Genomic DNA, 16,951 nt, shown 5'->3' with positions numbered 1-16,951 from the left:
AAACAGGGAAATTTGAATTTTCATTTTAAATTCTGACAGGGAAAACGTGGCGAATCTGCCAATCGAGAATGCGAGTCGGGCCTCGGTGCGGCGGCCTGACTGGCTTGGGGTGGAGGCTGCGTCGTCGCGGAAATTGTTGGTCCTTTGGCGCTTTTCGGAGGTTGACCCAATTTTCTCTGGGCCCTTTCTCCAATTAGCAAATAGGACTACGTAATAATAATGGGAAGAGCCCCGCGCCACAATGAGGAGCGACCTCCGCTAACGAGATTTTTGGCGTCGCAGTGGCCTGCAGGTTCAGCGTTAGAGCCCCTCCTCCTCTCTTCCACCTGACCACCTTTCCGGGATCTGCAGCGTGGACCGGCCGGTCCAAAGCGTGGGCATTGTGGTTGGAGACGTGTTCCCTCGAGGGGCGTCGGTTGGGAGTAATGTAAGGTGTTGACAGTCATGGACTGCCTATTTTGTTTTTGACTTCAGTTTTCAGACCTTTCCAGCTTCCCAGGCATTGAACTCGATTAACCGACTGCTCTCGCCTCCCTCTCCCAAATCATAAGTCCACAGAAACGTGCCTTACAAGGCAAAGTTTGTTTTGTTTTTTTTTTCTTTTTGATTTTGTTTGTTTTGTTGTTGAGTTGAGCGACTCTTTACCTGAACACCTGGACCTTTTTAAGGCTGTGCTTTTTAAGCATTGCGTTGTCGGTTGTCGGACCTCAGCATCCTATGATGCCACTGACCTTTTTCACCTATTCATCCATCTCCAGTCCCTCTGCTCCAAGATTAGCTGCTGCCACTTGGCAAATCTTGGCCATTGCTACTTCAAACTTACGTCTTTGTCAGATTTATGTTTCCAGTATAGTGCACTTAGTTCCCTTAAAATAGATTCCCTTTGAAGGAGAACTAAAGAGAAAAGTATGCTTTAAACTTTATATTCACACCATATATTCTGAACCAAATAAGCAAATGAGATAATATGGGAGGATGCTGTGTAAATTGATATACTATATACAAATTTAAAAGCATTAAAAAATAAAATAAAAGCATTAATACTATTAGATGGTGTTTCATCCTTTCATAATGTGTATTAAGCACCTAATTACAAGTCATTATCGAAACAATAGTGGATAAAGACCAAACAAAAACTCTTTAAGCAATTTTATCAGAAACCTTCTTTTTCAAAATTTACCCATTTAATTCTTTATCAAAGATCAGATCTAATATCCTGGATATATAAAAAACAAAATAGAAAACAAAAACTTCTCCATTCGCAGAAATCTTTGATCTAAAGAAAAATCCCAAAATATTAAGATATGTTAGTTTTTCTAAAATAGATTTAGGACAAATAACATAACTTCCTTCTGACAGTTTACTATGTTCAAGGCCTTATATTAATGCCTGTTAAATATTCAAAAACAGTCCCTACTCTTAAAATTTCTAACTTTTAGAGGGACTCATTAACCCATGGGTGTTTAAGACAAAACGTAAATGGCTTCAAAAAGTGCTGAGACAAGTTGACAAACAACAAAACCATATACAGCCTAGAGAAACTTAGCTAATCTTTATTGGTGATTACATCCCACCTCTACCTGCTCTTCCCTTCTCTCGGGGGGGGGGGGGGGGGCGAAGAGTTCTCAATTACTAAGACTAGTACACTTTCTACTATCATAGGAACACAATTTGTAAAGGTGTTAAGGTGGTGAAAAATAAAACTACCATTTCCTGTGCCTTTTCTTCTTTTTAATAAGAATAGCCAACATTTATTGAGAGACTAATGTGAGTACACATTATTCTTTATATAATTCTCAATTCTCTTAATAACTCAGGAAAGAGATACAAATGTTACCTTACTTTAATGATGAAGAATCATAGGCTTAGATAGTTGAAATAACTTTACAGAATTTGTGAATGAGAAAATCAAGACTTACAGTCTAATCTCTGGTGTTAAGACTTTCTACCTCTTCAGCAGTCTTTTTATATAATTTTGACCTCAGTGGGAAGAGAACTTTCTCCAACTTCACTGAAGGAGGGTCAGAGTATTTTCAGCACTGTGGTCACAAAGGGGAAGAGGCATGAGGAGTACTTGATATGATGCCTGGTATGCTGTAAACTGTCAGAAAATATTCTTCCTTTGCCAGCGGAAAACTAGATTGTAAGGAGTAAGAGGTTTAAGTGTGAGATTCTAAATTCTGGGTTTGTAACCCAGCTTGTGGTGTGGCTTTCAGAAAGTTTCTCTTTCCTTGTAAAACAGGGACAATAATATTCCTTACCTCATAGGGCTGCTACAGTAATCGAATAAGATGGTCTGGTGTTACCACTCTGCCTGGCACACAAAAAAATGCTGAGAAATGGTAGCTATTGTTGTTGAATGTATTTGTGTTGTTGCTTTTAATGTGGGGGCCACGAAATCAGTGTTAATGCTTTTAAAATCATCGACATCAGAAGCTACAGAGTCAATAAATCAGATGGACAGGCACAGGTCCTCTGAAGTAGCTAAGTCATAGCTCACACAGCCACCAATCAGTGGACTTGAAACAGCAGCAAAAACCTAGAAGTTCCCAAGAAGTACGAGCTTCCTGGCACCTTGCCAGAGAAAGGAAGGAGCTATGTGGGATTTGGGGCACCCAATATTGTGTTGAGTGTGGAGTCAGAATCCAGATCATTTTCACTGCCATTGCGTTTGTTATGATGCCCTTGATTGTACTCTAAGCTCCTATCTCGTTGGGAAGTAAAAGCTCCACACCTAACCCCCCTTTTTTTTTCATTTTTCAGTTTTATTAGGTAGAATTGCTACAGTTTGCAAGTATACAATATATTGCATGTAAATATATATATATACAGTATACAGCACATATCTTTTAAATTTACATATATGTACTGTCCATTGTTTCTAAGAACAGTTTAGAGCTTTAGCTTTTTAAACTTACATAATTATCAAAGGAATAAAGCCAACCACAAAACAGGAATGCAGTAATCCAATCATAAAAGACAGTCAAATGTCATGAAGAAACTTAAAACACATTTTACTAAATGAAAGACACCAGTCTGAAAAGGCTACAAACTGTACGATTCCAACCAAATGACATTCTGGAAAAGGCACAGCTACAGAAACAAAACAATCTTGGTTTCCAGGGGTTTGGGGAGAGGGAGGGAAGGAGGGATGAATAGATAGAGCACAAGGGGGTTTTAGGGTGATGAAATTACTTTGTATGATATTATGATGGTGGCTACATGTCATTATGCATTTGTCAAAGCCCACAGAATGTACAACATCAAGAGTGAACCCCAATGTAAACTATGGAATTTGGTTGGTAATAATGTGTCCATGTTGGTTCATCAATTTTACCAAATATGCCACACTGATGAGGGATGTTGAGGGTAGGGGAGTATGTATGTGTGGGTGGGGAGGGCTATGTGGGAACTCTATTTTCTACTCAATGCTGCTATAAACCTGAAACTGCTCTTAAAAAATAAAGTCCGTTTTAAAAAAAAAAAGGACAATCAAATGTCCTTACACATATTCAAGAAATCAATCATCTAATAATGTTATAAATAATGTTGTTATAAATAATAAGTTGTTCATTTGTGTCCCTTTTTTTTTTCAGAATCCACATGTAAGTGATATCATATGGCATTTTTCTTTCTCTTTCCAGTCCATATCACTTAGAATGACGATCTCCAGGTCCATCCATGTTCCTGCAAATGGTATTATTTTATTCTTTTTTATGGCTGAGTAGTATTCCATTGTGTATATATTACCACATCTTCTTTCTCCAGTCATCTGTTGATGGACATTTGGGTTGTTTCCATGTCTTGGCTATTGTAAATAGTGCTGCTGTGAACATTGGGGTGTATGTGTCTTTTTGAATTCTGTATCTTTTCTGATACTAACTAAAGACAGTCATTACCCCATAGGAAAGATACTTATCTTCAGGGCAACATCATTTTTCAAAATGTAGTCATCCCTGTAAATATTGACCTGGTATTATAGTTCCTGTTTACTAAGAGGAAATACTTGAGGAAGCAGAATTACAGCAGCATGCTAGAATTAAAGCTAAGTTTTTTTAAACATTTTTTTATTGATTTACAATCATTTTACAATGTTGTGTCAAATTCCAGTGTAGAGCACAATTTTTCAGTTATACATGAACATATACGTATTCATTGTCACATTTTTTTCTCTGTGAGCTACCATAAGATTTTGTGTATATTTCCCTGTGTATATTTCCCTGTGCTATATTTCGTGTTTATCTGTACTACAATTTTGAAATCCTGTCCATCCCTTCCCACCCCCTGCCCCCTTGGCAACCACAAGTTTGTATTCTATGTCTATGAGTCTATTTCTTTTTTGTATTTATGCTTTGTTTTTTTGTTTTTGTTTTTTAGATTCCACATATGAGCGATCTCATATGGTATTTTTCTTTCTCTTTCTGGCTTACTTCACTTAGAATGACATTCTCCAGGAGCATCCATGTTGCTGCAAATTAAAGCTAAGTATTTAGACTGTAAGTCTACAGAACTTTATTCTTCAGACAAGCATGTAGATTTGACCTCACCTCTTTTAAGTCTTAACTTAAATGTCATTCTATTTAAAATTGCAACCTACCCTACACTCCCCTTATCCTGATTTTGTTTAGAACCTCCCACTAAACATAATTTACTTAATTATTATACTTATTCATTGTTCATTTCCTCTCACTAGAATGCAATATGTATGAATGCAAGTATTTTTGTTTATTTTGTTCACTATTTTGTTCTTATACTTGGGCACTAAACAAATACTTGTTGAGAGAATTTGTTGAATTATAAAATAAGTTTTTAAGGCCAATGCCATAAACATTAGTTAAAGTAAACATATATTGTGCAAAATTATTAAATTTGTTTTCTAAGATAGTCATATCTGAATCATCTGTCCTAATTTGATAGGAGAGGCCAAACTATCATCTTCAAGGAAGTTGTCATATTTGAAGAGAAGCCACCAGGTGGTGGTATTGCTTCAGGCTAATTCTCAGCGGACTGAGATCAGTTGGTCCAGTTGATTAAAAGTGGAGTAGACAATTTAATCCTTTTCAAGTCTTATGGTCCAATAACAATTTACTAAATTTTAAAACATGAATATTTTAATGCAGTCCAAGCAAGTAAAACAATTCCAAAATTCCTTTGACTATAAAGCCACAATAAGATCAAATAAGTTTAAAATTTTAAAGCTGGGAGGAACCTCAGTTCCAACCAACTCAATCGCTGATCAAGTAGAAGCAAGCTGAACAAGAGTCAAGACAGCAGCTGTGATCATTTGACTTCCAGGCCTGGGGTAACTACATTACAATTCCTTCTGTAACTGAGCTGTGAGCTATACATTTGGGAAATTGATTTTCAAACACATGACCATACTAGTTTGCTGTAGTTTCTGAAGTTAGAAGCTTAACATTTCCATGTGTTCCATTGCCTAGTGAAGGTTACATTCTTTTGCTCATATTTTATTCTCTGAAGCAGAAACCTATGAAATATAAGTATAAATATATAAGTATAATAAATATAAGCTTCAGAAGGGCTTATACTGTGTGTTTATAATTGTCTTTTAACTAAGGAACATTTTGAAATTGTAACTACGCGGGGGATTTTCACAAATTAAGATATGTATTGTATTTCAAATGTTTCTTTTCAATAACATGTACTTCTCCAACACAGAAGAATTTCTCTAGACTAAGGGGTCTTTTTTATATTGATATATAATATGCATACAATAAAATTCATCATTTTTCAGTGTACAATTCAGTGGTTTTTAGTATATTCACAAGGTTCGCAACTATCACCACTATCTAATTTCAGAATGTTTTCATCACCCCAAACAGAAACTCTATACCCATTAAGTAATAACTCCCACTACCCACTCCTCGCTGCTGATAATCTTTAATCTACTTTCTTAGCTATCAATTTGCCTGTTTTAGGTATTTTGTATAAGTGAAATCGTATACTATTTGTCTTTTTGTGCCTGACTTATTTTACTTACTGTAATGTTTTCAGTGTTCATCCATGTTATAGCATGGATGAAATACTTCATTTCTTTTTATGGCTAAATGATATTCTATTGTATGGATATACCATATTTTGTTTATCCATTCATAAGTTAATGGATATTTAGGTTCCCACTTTTTGGCTGTTTGAATCATGGTGCTAGAAACATTTGTGTAAAAGTTTTCGTGGAAATATATGTCTTTGGTTCTCTTAGATACATACCTAGGAGTGGAATTGCTGGGTCATATGGTAACTCTATGTTGAACTTCTTGAGGAACTATGAAACTGTTTTCCATAGTGGCTATTTTGTTTGGTGGAACTGTTTTCCACCATTTTACCAGAGTTTGGTGCAAATGTTTGAGTGTTCTTATTTCACCACATTCTCGCCAACATTTATTTTCTACTTTTTAAATTAGAGCCATCTGAATAGATGTGGAGTGGTATCCCACTGTGGTTTTGATTTGAATTTTCCTGGTGACTAATGATGTTGAGCATCTTTTCATATGCTTATTGGCTATATGTATATATTCTTTGGAGAAATGTCTACTTAAATCCTTTGCTTGTTTTTTTTTAAAAAAATTTTTTTTTTAAATTAATTTTTCAATTTTAATTGAAGTACAGTCAGTTATAATGTGTCAGTCTCTTGTGTACAAAAATTATGTATCTTTTTATTATTGAGTTATAAAAGTTATTTATATATTTTGGTAACTAAACCTTTATCAAATATATGATTTACAAATACTTTCTCCAGTTCTGTGAATTGTCTTTTTAGTTTGTTGATGTATCCTTTGATGTACAAACTTTTAAATTTTGATGAAGTCCAGTTTATTGCAACTTGTGCTTTTGGTGTCGTATCTAAGAGACTATTTCGGGCTCACAAAGATTTATACCTATATTTTCCTTTAAGAGTTTTATAGATTTAGCTTTTAAATTTAGGTCTTTGATCCATTTTTAATTGGTTTTTGTATATGGTGTGAGGTAGGAGTCCAAATTCATTCTTTTGCATGTGAATATCCAGCTGTCCCACCACCATTTATTGAAACTATTCTTTTTCCATTAAATGGTCTCATCACCCTTGTCAGTTGACAATAAATGTACAGATTTATTTGTAGACTCTCAGTTCTAGTCCACAGATATATATATATATATCTGTCTGTCCTCATGGCATCACCACACCATTGTGTAGCTTTGTGGAAGGTTTTGAAATCAGAAAGTATGAGCTCTCCAACTTTGTTCTTTTCCAAGATTATCTTGGCTATTCTGAGTCCTGTTTGTTTCCATGTTAATTTTAGGATCAGCTTGTTCATTTATGCAAAGAAAGGCACTTGAAATTTTGATAAATATTGCATTGACTCTGTAGATTAATTTGAGGAGTATTGCTATCTTAGTAGTGAATCTTTCAGTTCATGAACACAGGATGTTTTTCCATATATTAGGATTATCTTTACTTGTTTTCAACAGCATTTTGTAGTTTTCAGTGTACAGGTCTTGTCCTTCTTTGGTTAAACTTATTCCTGAGTATTTTGGGTTTTATTGAGACTAAGGGTTCTTAATCTAGCATCCTGCAAATCCATAGGTAGACTTGTGGGAGCCTGTAAACCTACTGAAATTGTTTCCAGAATTTTATCTCTATGTGTACATGCATTTTTTTTTAGAAAGATAGTCCAGTACTTCCATCAGATTCTCATTTAATACACAATTTCAAAATTTCAAAATACTCTATTGAGAGAATAGTTACAGTGAACACCTATGTACCTAACACCCATCTATAATAGTCATCAATTTATGGCCATAGTTCATAGCCACTGTTGTTTCATAATTATCCCTACCATTTGCACCCACTCTCCCCACACCCACGCACTAAATTCTTTGTAATCAGGTGCCCACACTTTGACCAGTCAACTTCAGCTAGTGGAACAGTGCCCACTGGGAGGATCATATTTGCTTTCACATGCTCCATGTGCATGAATAAGGGGGCAAGAAGGGGGAAGTCTATAGAAGTTGGGCACAATAGGTAGGTATTCACTAAAGATATTTTCTAATACCAGTATTTGTCCCCTTGGACAAATTAATGGCTCTTCTTAGACTATGGATTGCTGTGATTGTTCTTTGGTTTGGAGAGCTGAAGAAATAGGACCTCATTTACTAGGGAGGACATAACACAAACCACAGTAGCCCAAGGTCTATGGTCTCATCTTTAATAGTCTGCCCTCTTGACCAACCCAGTCCCTTCTTCCCACCTTCCCCTTTTTCCTAAGGGCAAAACTGGCTTGTCTCTTTATCAAAGTTATTATACCCAGAAGTGAGAGCTTCTCTCTCATTGCTTTATTTCCTCCTAAATCTCATTACAGAAGGAGGGGCACTTCTTATTTTGAAATTCATGCCAGGTGGAGAAACTTGGAATAAGAAATAGTTTTATTTTCTAACCCAAAAAGTCTGCGCTCTCTGTATTGCCTCCAAATTCTTCTAGTGCCTCTCTCTTTTCCCATACCTTATTATACTCAGCCCTAAGAAGCCAAATGACACTGTCAGTATTCTACCTGGAAATATCTCAGCCAGCTCTGCAAGTTCATTCAGCATGTTATCTATATTTCAGGTTACCACAGGCAACATTTTTATCCACTGTTCCACAACTATTTACCACATTTCACTCTTTTTCTAGCCTTCAGTATTATTTTCTCACTGCCTTTCCATCCTTCCATAACAATTTTTTGCCTGTCCTCCAGTTCTCACTAACAGCCTCTTCATTTTTCCAGCCTCTACCTATCACTTGGTTCCAAAGTCAATGCTGTTTCTTTTTAAATTTCTAGGTACCCCATCTCTGGTACCAATTTCTATGTTATTTATTGCTGTGTAACAGAGTGTTCAAAATGGAGGGACTTAAGCCAGCAGTAATTATTTTTTATCATAATACTATGGATTGGCCAGGCAGTTCTTTTTCTGATCTTGCTGGGGGTTATTCATGCAGCTATATTCAGCTGGTACCTTGGCTAAGTTGGTTGGCCTCTCTCTCCATGTGGTCTTTTATTCTCAAAAAGGCTAGATTGATCTGGACATGGCTATGGCAGTGCCATATTCCTAGGTATAGACCTAAAAGAAATGCATCCACATGTGCACCAAGAGACATGCAGAAAATATTTACATAGCATTATTCATTAAAAAATAAAAACCTGTAAATAACCCAAATATCTATCAACAGTAGAATGGATTCATAAATTGCACTGTATTTACATAATGGAAATCTATATAACAATGCAAATGAAAGAACTAGAGTTGTATACTGGAGAAATCTCATAAACACATTATTGAGCAAAAGAAGCAGACACCAAAGAATGCATACTATGTATGATTCCTTGTATATAAGTTCAAAAGCAGGCAAAACTAAACTATAATGATAATTTTTGGAAAGGAGAAAGAAGGTAGGAGGAAGTCTGAGGAAAGTTTCTGGAATGTTCTGATATTCTGTTTCTTGACTTGATTTGTTTGCTTCTTTGATAATTCACTGAACAGCACATTCATGTTTTGTGTGCTTTTTCTATATATTTTGAAAAACATTTGAACAAACCACATTAGGATATTATTTTCACCTAATTAATTGCTAAATTTTAAAAGAAGTGGCATGTAGGAAAATTGTCACTCTTAACCACTGCACAGTCCTTTGGATGACCACAAAGCAGTATCTATGTACAAAATTTTACGTGCACATACCCCTAACAAAAATTTCCTTTCTAGGAATTGGTATAGATATGCTTGTTCATTTACATAGCCAGATTTGTATTATACCATGCTTGCATATGCATGAAACTGTAAACATTTACAGAAGAAACCCTTAAGAATGGTTGCTCTGCAGAGGAGTCTGCAAATCTGAAATGCAGGGAGACATTTTTTATTGTACACCCTTGTACTATTTGAATTTTATACCATGTGCATGGATTACTTATTTGGCTTTTTCTGTTTGTTTTTACTTGCCCAAGATTGGTTGAAAGTGACACAGCCTCCTAGCCATAGCAATGAGACAGGAAGAAGAAATAAAAGGGATCCAAATTGGAAAAGTAAAATTGTCACCATATGCAGATGGCATGATACTATATATAGAAAACCCTTAAGACTCCAAACAAAAACTCCTAGAGCCAATAAATGAATTCAACAAGGTAGCAGGATACAAGATTAACATACAAAAATCTGTTGCATTTCTTTACACTAACAATGAAATACCAGAAAAGGAAAGTTTTTTAAAAATCCCTTTTAAAATCTCATCAAAAAAAAACTTAGGAATTAACCTGACCAAGGTATTGAAAAATTGCAGCTAAGAAAGCAAAGGCTTGGAGCTTTATTTCAAAACAAACAAAATGTAAGTAACCACCAACAGGCAACTTTAAGCTGCACAATCAATTCCGTTGACTTTCCAATGATTCAGATGGATTGTTAGGGAGAAAAATATCTGATCAATCATTTCTTCAGTCCTACTTTTCTCTTAAGCTCCAGTTTCAAATCTCCCACACCTTACTAGAGAGTTCTTAATGAATATGCATTCAAGATCCACATATCTATAACCAAACATATCTCTCCCCCAACTAAAAAGTAAAACAAACAAAATATGGTTCACTGTACCAACCTCCCTGCTTCTCTGCTCAGTGATCCAAATTCTACCTCACCTTACCACCTTTGGCTTAATGCAGAATTGCTTCTTTCTCTGGCCCTCCACTGAACTCACAGAGACCAAACCCTATTCATTCTTCCTTTACTTCCTACTCTTAGATGGTAGCCACTTAACTGATCCATCTCTCTATTTCTTCCCAACCCCAAATACCCTTGAACACCATCATTTTTCATGTATTAGGTACTCAATAAATATTAACTGAATAAATAATATTACTTTCTCAATCATAAACCTTTAAAACTCATTTGCACAAAGATATTTATAATTGCAAGTTATTTACTTGTCCAGAAGACTGAGCTCCTCAAAGGTAGGGCCTTTCTTATTTTTCTTTGTGTCCCCAATGCTGCCTACCACATTGGAGTTCAGTAATGTTTGTTGAATTCATGAGTGGATGAGGCCTGAGCTTCTTAAGTTGGCGTTCAAATACCCTGACAATCAGATCCAACTGACTACCTCTCTCCAGTTCAGGCAAACATTGTGGAATTGGGGAGAAACTCACTGTTTCCAGGACTGTCTAGATTTTAGTTCTAGAATGAAGTTTGCATTATCATCAGAGAAGACATCCAAACACTCTGGGATTCAGGTTCCTCTGCAAAATGAAGGACTGGTGTAGATTAGAACTTCTCAGACTAATATAGATACAAAGCACCCAAAGACCTTGACTATGTAGAATCAGATTCTAGTTCTGCATATCTACAAGCTCCCAGGGGATACTAACGCTACTGGTCCACAGACCACACTTCAGTAATTATCAAATTCTATGCTCTATGACCTATTTTTTATGTTCTAGGTATGCCTTCTGCATGACAGACAATATAACATTTCATGTACTGCTTCTCTTCCCTGGGATATTTTCTCCATTTATTTCCCCCTATATAAATCCAACTCATCTTTTCAGGCTCCTTCTCCTGGACAAAGCCTTTCCTGGCTACTCTAATGCCTGTATTCCTCAATCTTTTTTTTACTCTATTAAAATATTCATTGTTGATGCTTAGAGTTTGACCTATCATCTACAATTAGTAGTTATCATTGTATATACACAAGTACCCAATTAAATACTTCTTTTTCTTTCCTATGAGGCTTAGCACAATGCCTTATGTATAGTAAGTACTCAAATTGTTGTTGAATAAATGAATGAATGAATGAATGAATGACTCACTTCAGCATTAATACTCCAGAGAGAAATCAAATATTTTATTCTTCTATACTGTCATTTTCTAGAAGATGGGGGAAAGAGGCTATATGGAATTTCCCCAGTTTACTCAAATGAGGCAGTCCAATCTAAACAACAATTTGATCTATTCAAAAATTAATGATATTAAAATACCTAAAATGAGTTTATGTTAAAATTCAAATTTTTCTCTTCAGTATCCCAAACAATGAACTTTGCTTCTCCTGTTTTGGTCCCAATTTCCAAAACCATAATGTATTATGCATGAGAAATTTGCATTATAGAGAATAAAAGATTGGTCCTATAGAGTATGAATTGGTATTGTATCATGACTCCAATAGCCTGGTTAAACAACAACGCTTTACACCAAATATCATGTTGCCTATCAAATAATGAAGTGAACTGCCCGCTTGGTGAAAAGCAAGGGATCTTTATTATTGATATAGAGAAGTTGTTTTAAATTTTAAAGTTAAAATAAGGAAGTTCTTTGAATATTGCTTAACACTCTATTGTGGGAAAAAAAGTTAGAAGCATTCCAGAACATACCACTCTATTTTGCATTTCTATTAAACAGTTGAGTTCTTTTAACCAACTTGCAATATTTGCTTTTACAAAATAAACTTCAACTCAATTATCAATTTATCATCTTAACAAAAGAGAAGAGCTATATTGCATATTATCAAATTTTTGACCAGATAGATGTCTTGGTTGTAAATTATTAAGCTGTAAAATCTCTTGGTAAACTATGAAGCACCAGCTCCACAAATGTAAACTTATAATAATCGTTATTATGCATGAGATACAACATTTCTGCAAAGCGCTGGAAAATATGAACTGAGTACACCTATTAAAAGTACTGCATCTCTTGAAAAGGAGGTATAAAGCAAAACAAATCTTACTCTTACCAGATTTTAGTGATTTAAATAGTTTCTTTTATTTAAACTACAAAGGATTTTCATTCTTAATTTAGTTTAGCCACCTCTGATGGAAACTTCTCTTCACAAGATAAACAACAAAGTGAAAATTCTCAGAAAACAGACATTAACACTGATTTTTAATTATCTTTAATTTATTTTATTTTGTTCTCTAGCTTCTGGTAAAATATTTATGGGAGGAGGTTATGTTTAAGTTCAGGCTTTGCAAAGCATTCTGTCACCTCATAATCTGAGTTCATCAGAATGGAGCAACACAGGATATAGAATTGGTAGAGACCAGATGGGCTAAGCAGGCATGGCATTTTTATAGAATTGTTAGATCCGGAAGAACCTCGGAGATCATCTGGGCTAGTCTCCTTGTTTTGTAAGTGGGGATAGTGTGGCCCTGAGGTCACCCAGCTCGTTAGTTACAGAGTCAGGCTTGAATTATTCTCTTTTCAGTCCATGGTTCTTTCCACCTTGTTAAGTGACACATAGGAAAACTAAGAATGGTAAGAGAACCCAGACAAGGAGATCAAATAGGTGACACGGTCTCTTCTAAACTGGCTGGGAAGCCCTGCCATTTTATCCAGACCCCACTCAACTCTCAATGGTCTCCCATCCTTGGGAAACTTAAACTTCAACAAGTGACTGGAAATTACTAGGCTGTTAATTACACAAATGGAACTTCTCTAAATATGTTTTATTACTGGATGTACACATTTTTCAAAAAGGAAAACAAATGTTAACTTTGCCCCACAAATCCTCACTTGTGTGCCCTTCTTTTTCATCATATGTACTTTCTGATATTTATCAAATGCTTACTTTGGGTCAGCCAGTGTACTAACTGCTTCAACTACACTACTTCGTTCACTCAAAACAACCCTATAAAGTAGATACTATTATTCTCCCAGATTTTAAAGGCAATGAAATTGAAGCTTTGACCGGTTAAGCTACCCAAGGTGCATAGCTAGGAAGTGGCAGAGCTAAGACTGGATCCCAAGCTGTTTGACATTAGAACCAGATTTCTTAAGCACTATTGCTGTATTCTGCTTCTTGGAAAGAAACCAGCCTACCCCAAATAAGAAACTTTATTATTTTTAAAAATTACATATATAATATTTCATATATGTATGAAAATTGAAAATATTTACATTTTATTTTCTAAATGGTGTGTCTTTCTTTTTCTTTTATTTGGGATAGATAGTAATAGTCAATATGAGAAAGTTCAGACTAAGTTATAAGTCATTTTGAATTTAAATTTTATTTTTTGCAATGCATACAGTTCTTTAAATGGTGTATGTATATGTATATATATGTAATACATAATAACTATATATATATATATATATATGTCTGAAAAAGAAATTCAAGTAGTACAAAAGAGTTAATAATGAAAAATCTCTCAAGGGGAGGGTATAGCTCAGTGGTAGAGTGACTGCTTAGCATGCCGAGGTCCTGGGTTCAATCCCCAGTACCTCCAATAAATAAATAAATATAATTACCTCTCCTCCAAAAAACATTTTTTTAAAAGTCTGTCTCCCCAGATTTCCACACCCAGAGTCACCTTCTCAGAATTAATCATTTATAAATGGTCTAGTGTATCCTTCCAATGTCTTCTAAATATATGAACACATATATTTATATTTCCTTTATTATCAATGGTAGCATAATGTTTACATTGTCCTGTATCTTTTTACACTTAATAATATATCTTGGCGCATATTCCACATCAATACGCATAGAATTACCACATTCTTTTTAACATTGGTAAAATGTTCTATTGGGGAGGCACGGGGGAAGAAAGGAAATGAAAAGTTGGAAATTCATTAACAGTAGTAAAGAGTGTTTCCGAGATGCTATCTTCTAGATGTGACTAGATTCCTAGCCCCTCTGCAAAGCCCACAGATACGTCCTCTCAGCCTTCAAGTAATGAGGATAGATACAGGGGGACACTCTGGTGCCGTCACTCAGGGAGGTTCACATTGTGCTATCACTGCACTGCATAAAACAGCAAGGTATTCCCTTCCCCACCAGATCCCACTAAAACTTTTGTGTCAAAATAACATCCAGTTCTTGGTTTTGATGTGATACACAGGCTCTTCAAAGAGCTTGAGTGATACCATGTGACATTCAAAATTGGCTTTCTTCTCTGGTAACTAAGTAATTCCTTTGGAATAAGAGCCTTTCTAGGAAGCTTCTGAGTCCCTCACGCAAACAGACTTCTGGGAGACCCTTTCCAACTAAATTCCAAATATTCCCAGTTGGGTTTAAATCCATTTAATGAAACTATGTTCATTGGCTTAAGATGAGTCATCCCATCCCCTGCCTTCCATCCCCCAAACACACACAATGAGGCATTCTTATAGAGTCCCCTTGCCTCATGTGAACCATATTGGTATACATGGAAAAAAAAAAGGATTTTTATTAATGCAGGTCAAGATTGACATTATTGTTCCCATTTACCGCTGAGGAAAGTGAGATTAAGTGCCATAGGTGGAAAGAAGCGGATTTGGGATGTTCAAACAGAGGACTGATATTAATTGATATTAAAGTCCTCTGTCCCTTCAGATTGCCTCTCTAGGGCTGGGGAACCCCTCCATCCACAGCCTTTCCAAGCACAAACTATATTCAAACTCCTATTAAATACTCAGCTCATCATGGACAGCTGTGTCCTCTTGGGCACTACACATGTTTGCTCACTTACTCATCCATTCATTTAACAAATATTCATTGAGCCCTGGCAGTGGGCCAGCCACTGTGCTTGGCCCTGGGCCTTGCCCCAAAGGAGGCAGAACATACCACTTTAAACATGTAAACAAATAAATAAACAAAATAAGTATAGATTGTAATAAATTCTGTGGCGGAAATGGGTAGGTTGATGTGATTAAATTGAACTAACTGGGGAAAAGGGACTATTTTAGATAGAAGGGTCAAGGAAGGCCTAGAAGAAGGTGACATTTTAACTGAAGCTTAAAGGGTGAAAGAGAAGAAGAAGCCAGTCATGCAAAAACCAAAGAGTGTCCAGGCAAAGTGGACACCAGCTACTTGAGCTTTTTGGTTCACTTTGGCAAGGAATACTCTTGAACTCAAAATCTACTTCTCAGATGAAAAAGTATTCACACTGCTTTGCCAAGTACTAATACATATCTTAAGGCTAACTACTACTTGGCCAATTACTATCATTAAAAATAATACACTATGGAAGATTGAGATTTGCAGATACTAACCACTATATATAAGATAGATAAACAACAACTGTATAGCACAGGAAACTATATTCAACATCTTGGAGTAACCTATAATGAAAAAGAATATGAAAACGAATATATATATGTATATGTAGGACTGAAACATTATGCTGTACACCAGAAACTGATACAACATTGTAAACTGAGTATACTACAATTGAAAAATATACTAAGTAATAGTCTCTATTATTATATTATTTTTAAAATAAATTTACTAATATGTATTATGAGTGATGATTTCTATTTGATATTGATTGAGGCAGCGTAATAAATTCCTTTAACAGATATTTGTGCCAGATACTCCTCTGGACTCTGGTGATAAAGTAGTGAAGCAAAAAAGGTTATTTGAAATAAACACTGGATTGAGTTTGGGTTGGGGTCCTCAATGACCTCTCCCACCAGGGTAGCTTTCATGTGTTTTATATGCCATGAGAGTTTATTACAGAAACTAGTTTCACTGATTCAAGAAAGAAAAAGATTTGAAACCACCAGATCCCTGGTGGTTCACAGTACTAGATATGTGTATTATCATGGAGAAATGTTTTCTTTTTTTAGAGTTCCTTACAAGCTATATATGGACATAATGTTTGAGACAACTCAAGAACAATATGAAGTAAATTACTTTGCTTGAATGACTGGAAAAAAGTCATATTTACTATTAACACAAATATAGCATTTTCCCTCAAGGATACAGAATATTAACTAAAGTTCCTTGTCTTCTCAAAAAAAATAAAAAAATAAACCAGGGGGAGGGTATAGCTCAGTGGTAGAGCACATGCCTAGCATGCACAAGGTCCTGGGTTCAATCCCCAGTACCTCTTCTAAAAATAAACAAAAAATAAATAAATAAACCTAATTACCTCCCCCAACCAAAAAAAAAAAAAAAAATCAACTGTACTTCAATTAAAAAAAAAAAAAACCTCATATTTAATTGTTTCTGATATCTTAA

At 35.4% G+C, this 16,951-nt stretch overlaps 1 protein-coding gene across 3 annotated transcripts in view; it reads left to right on the top strand.

Annotated features, from left to right (window-relative positions):
* Window positions 1–75: 75 nt before the first annotated feature.
* Window positions 76–16,951, top strand: part of SPIC (Spi-C transcription factor) — a 55,724-nt gene continuing 38,848 nt past the window's right edge. For all 3 annotated transcript variants that reach the window (XM_074375222.1, XM_074375221.1, XM_074375220.1), the window contains exons 1-3: window positions 76–427; window positions 3,645–3,696; window positions 4,378–4,496. The gene's annotated coding sequence lies outside the window, so the exon portion shown is untranslated. The remainder of the gene's footprint in view (window positions 428–3,644; window positions 3,697–4,377; window positions 4,497–16,951) is intronic.

The sequence above is a fragment of the Camelus bactrianus genome, chromosome 12 (assembly GCF_048773025.1).
Source record: "Camelus bactrianus isolate YW-2024 breed Bactrian camel chromosome 12, ASM4877302v1, whole genome shotgun sequence".
In the NCBI taxonomy this organism is placed as follows: Eukaryota; Metazoa; Chordata; class Mammalia; order Artiodactyla; family Camelidae; genus Camelus; species Camelus bactrianus.
The sequence above is the reverse complement of the archived record's forward strand: the minus strand, read 5'-3'. Positions and strand labels throughout refer to the sequence as shown.